This window comes from Podarcis filfolensis, assembly GCF_964270895.1.
Source record: "Podarcis filfolensis genome assembly, chromosome: 11".
NCBI classification, from domain to species: Eukaryota; Metazoa; Chordata; class Lepidosauria; order Squamata; family Lacertidae; genus Podarcis; species Podarcis filfolensis.
The window spans coordinates 9152064-9156946 of NC_139613.1; positions in this window are offsets into that span (position 1 = coordinate 9152064).

Genomic DNA, 4883 nt, shown 5'->3' on the forward strand with positions numbered 1-4883 from the left:
CATTAATCGGCAGATTATTCGATAGAAGCGTTACCAGATTAATTTTGGCACGATGGTCCAGTTTTTCAAACGTGGGTAGGTTGTTTTGATTCAGGCGCGTCAGGATAATTAAAAAGAAAATGGCATGATAGAGCCGCTTTAGATAAACTAGAACCCATGGCTTGCTACATTCTAAATCCTCTCACACGTTTTAAGTTTCCACCCATTTTTGGAATTCTTTAAAAGACTGACTGACGGGGTGGGTGGGAGGTGGGAATGGAAAGGCAAGCAAGACAAGAACACAACCCAAGAGATCTCCGCATTGCAACATTTTGTTGCAGCTCCTACTTTTTAGCGTGTAAAACCATTACGAGCGCTTCCTGGCTAAATCAAAGAGCACCCTGGGGAACTGTGCCCATCGTGATTATTTGGAAATTTAGCACTGTACTTTTGCCCATGAGAACCTGGGTTTAAGAAAGGGAAAACTTTCCACTCTTTATAATCACAGGATGACCCTTAGAATCAGGCTTTGCAGTGTGCGCTTCGCACAAGAGTAACCTTATGCTCGTTCTGTTCCCGTTCCCGTGTGTGTGTGTGTGTGTGTGTGTGTAAGAGAGTGAGAGGTGTGTACAGTAATATATAAAACATCCTTAAAGAGCAAATGACTGTCATCGAAATTCTTTAACCGACACACACACACACACACACACACACACACACAGGGAACTCTATCTTGTTAAATGACCTCTCCTCCGAGCTGCCTTCCCCAGTAGTATCTAAATAGGAAGCTCATCGGGGCAGGGGCTTGCCCGGGTTTGTTCATTCTGCGTGATGGGGTTTGCACATTTTTGGGTGTGTGTTTGTGTGTGTGGGAATTGCAAGGCACATTGAAGACACTCTATAAATACTAGGCTGTATCTGTGGGCATTTCAAACCTATATAAGGGCCAAGGAAAACCCAGGAGGAGGTGGAATAGGTATCAGTAGAACAGGGCAGACCGGGGAATTAGCACGTAGGGGTTTGGTTTTTTTTTTTTTTTGCCTTTCTTGTTCTTCCCTAACTAGAGCTTTCCAGATTTCTGAGGCTTTTACCTGCGTCGGATAAGCGCAGTCCCGTTCAATTTTGTGCCTCGCCTGATTTCTCGGGTTCAGGATTCCGCACATCGGTGGGCCTTTCAGACCGACAGGAGGAGCGGCGGGCCTCGCAGCAACGCACGGAGTTTAATGCAGCCAATGATGCACGTATTTTATTGCAGGAGATTCATTCATTATTGATAAACGTTTGCAGTAGCTTCCTGCATCGGGGAGAGTCCCCGCCCCGCACACTTTTTTTTTTTTACTTCTTTCTGATGAATAAACTAACAAGGCCTCTGCTTCCCTTACAAACCCAACCCAACCCAGTTCTTTGTCCTGTAAAGCTGCTTGCACACAACGGACCCACGAACCTGTTAATCCGGAGCACCTGGATTCCCAGACAGCTGCAGACCCAAATGCCTTTCCTGATCAAAGTGTTTCGGTTTGCCTGGGTCTCTGCACCATCATCGTTAGGACACCCTGGGGCTACAGATCCGGCCCATAGACCAAAGCAAACTGCAAAATAAATTAAGGCCTCGTGGGACCCTAAAGAAAGAGTTGCAATTCGCAGTGGGAACTGAATTAAATCCAAATAGTCGTATTTCGTATGCATGTCGACTCAAGACAGTACGCGTTCAATGAGCTACTTATTCTTAGGTTGGAATGCATAGGATTCATGCAACCTCCCACGAGCTGTGGATCGGGCTCTCTTCCTACTGCTATTTGCAATTTTTAATCTCCAAATATATTTTGTGTGTACTACTTAGTGTATATTAGCGTTAGCTTTACGCCACACAACTGCAACCTTATGGTGCGGGATTAAGCCCAACTGAACTCGGTGGGATTTATTTCTGAGTTAAGCAAACTTACTATCCTAGGCTGTAACATTATTTGTTATTAACCGATTCTTTAAAAGATCAAATACTTCTGTGCCAATATACTTGCATGGAAGGCATCCGCAATATTCGAATCCAGCGACCGTGGCTTAACCGATTTGTGGATTAGGCTGTTCTCGGAAGCTTTAAGGTTTAGGAACGGTTAATTAACCTCCCCTAATCAGAAGCCACATCAAGTTCCGCGCAGGCGGTTTGAAGACAGAACAGTCAAAGTGGGCGGGGAGAGCTCAAACATCTTAAGTAGGTACGCTGTTCTCGATGCCAGTGAGTGGAACTAAACACTGTCCTCCTAAACCAGCACTGGCTTAATTTGTTTTAAAGATTACATTTTCTAAACAACCTTGAGTTGTGGTTTGTTTCTTTACAAAAAAAGGAACGGTATATTATTATTATTATTATTTAAAAAATTTATGCACCCCCTTGAAGTGAGTAAATAAACGCAACTTGGGTATGATCGCTCTGCTCACCTTCATTTCAATGTTTTAAACGCGCTGAAGAACAGAACGTGTCCAGTCATGCTTTAGGATCGCAGTCTTGGATTTTCGTAGTATAAGTCTCTTGGCTTCCTGTTTGCAGCAGGAAAAGTCTAAGGCTGGGGCCGCACCGTTTAGGAAAGGTGCATGATGGGACTTTGTGTCCATCCCCTTTCAAGAGGCCAACTTATGCATAACTTTATTGGGTATAAACCTCACCGAGCTCCTGGCGGGGGGCGAGAGACTAGGGCGCAGAAGTGGATTCAGGCTAGCCACGTTGGGCGAAAAGTGTAGCCGTGGGCTGGGTTGGGGAATAAAGGAATAAGGAGGTCCTGTCCCAAAGGTGGTGCCAGAACGACTAACTCCAGTCTTTAGGGATCGCACCAAGTCATTTCTCCACCTGTCGCCACTCCCAAAACCCAAGTCGAGGACCTTCTCCCTATTTAAGGGAGAGGTCCCCACCTTGTCTGTCTATCGCGCTGGATTAATTTCACCCCCCCTTTTTCTGCACGTTGGCTTTTCTTTTTCAAACGTGGACCCCGTCTTGATTTCTATCTTCTAAATGTCCGGGCTATTTTCATACGCTGCTTCTTAAGGCTCACGAGGATGTTGAATTGCAGTTCCAAGGGTCAGCAGAAGTTAAAGGCGGAAAGTAACCTTCCTAAAAAGCGGGGGAGGGGGGAGGAAGGCATGAATCTTTTGTATGGGGGGGGGCTTTCAATAAATTTTATTTTATTTTTAAAGGGTATGTAACCGCTCAAGATGATATGGCTCCAAAAATTGAAAGGAGCTTTAATTTGCAAGAAGAACAGGCTGCCTGTTTTATTCCTTATTTTTCCTGAACGGGAATCGCAAGAGATTGTAGTTCTTTAAGCCAAACCACCACTCTGTACCCAGAACAGTATATGCGATAGAAATAAGGGGGGTCTTTCATTTAAGAGCAACCCAGAAATTTATCTGAAAGGCCTTTATATCTAATTCCGTGGGGCTAGAAAAAAACAATCAAAATACTTCTGTCACGGATCCGGCTGCTTTAGGAAGAGTCCCGCCTCAGCGCTAGAGATTCGTGCGGAATAGACCGTAAATCGCTTCCAACCCTACCGCGGCGATCTTAAGCGTAATAAATACTACTGAAATCAGCCGGGCGCTTTCCAACTCAAACGCTTTTAGGAGCCAGAAGTCCCTGCACGGTTAAGAGGGCCTAGTAGGGTTTAAAGGTATTGCGGATCAGGCTGAGAAATATGCTACATTCAAGCTCTCTACAGCAACCTTGTTCGGAATTCCCAATATACATGGTAACTATCAAGGGTTTTCTTTCTGAGACGGTGCAGTATTACGGCCCCGTTTTTGCGAGTGGGGAAAAATCTCAAAGCCTTTTGAATGCCGACCTGATGGTGCTGAACGGACAGCAGCCGAGTCTTGTGGTGCTGAACGGACAGCTCCTTCCGCAAACTCCCCCTCTCCCGCACCACCGCCTTCTCTACTTTAAGTAATTAATTGCTAACGTAAACAAAAACGTCTTTGTTTGTTTTTTAAATAATATTTCGGGGTTCCCTTGCATTATCTGAGAGTTAGCTAAACAGGAGAAGAGAGAAATTTTGGTTCCCTTCTCGCTCCCTAACTTCGCTTAGTTTGTGCCGAACCGGGCTTAGTTCCCTAACATTAATAAGAGCGCCTCTGGGCATGTACAGTGGCTATTTCCGCACCGCCGAGTAACCACAGCCAGTCCTCAAGTGCCTGGGGTCCTCGGCCAGGGAGTGCAAGTACCAGGTGTGAGGAACCTCGCTATTATTATTACTATTATTATTATTATTACGTTTTATATATTAGGAGCAGACTGATCCCTCAGCGCAGGATCCTTTCTGAGGCAGGACGAAAGAAACACTCTCCGCTACCTTCGGGGCCCAGCATTCGACATTCAGCAATGCCGATTATTCAGGGATAGAAATACAACCCTCACCTCCCAAACACGCAAACAAACCAGATGTCATTGCAGCGTATCCAAACCTTGCTAAGCCCATTTGCAAATAAAACTTCAAAACCAAATAACTCCAGTTTGCTTTCTCTCCTCGTCAGTCAGACTTCCCCAAGCGGAAATTCATCCACTTAAGAAAAACCTTTTTCTTGGGAGTTCGATTTAAATTATGGCAAATTTCATTTGCAGGGAAGAAATTCACTTTTTTTGTGAGGGGAGAGGCTTGTCGAGGAAGAAGCATCAACGTCAAATAAACGCCAGGAAAGCGTTTTTATTGTCAAATGACATCAGAGTCCTGTAATCAAAGATTAATTGTCTTAATCAAATAGATCCACCCTCAGCAAATTAAGACGTCGCCAGCAACAAATTATAGGACAATTATAATAGCGCGGAATTGGCAGGGTAGTTGGCTGGCGAGTGAATTGGTTGGTTGGCGTTTTGGAGTGGGGGGTGGGGGGTGGGGAGAATCTAGAAACAGAAGCACAAC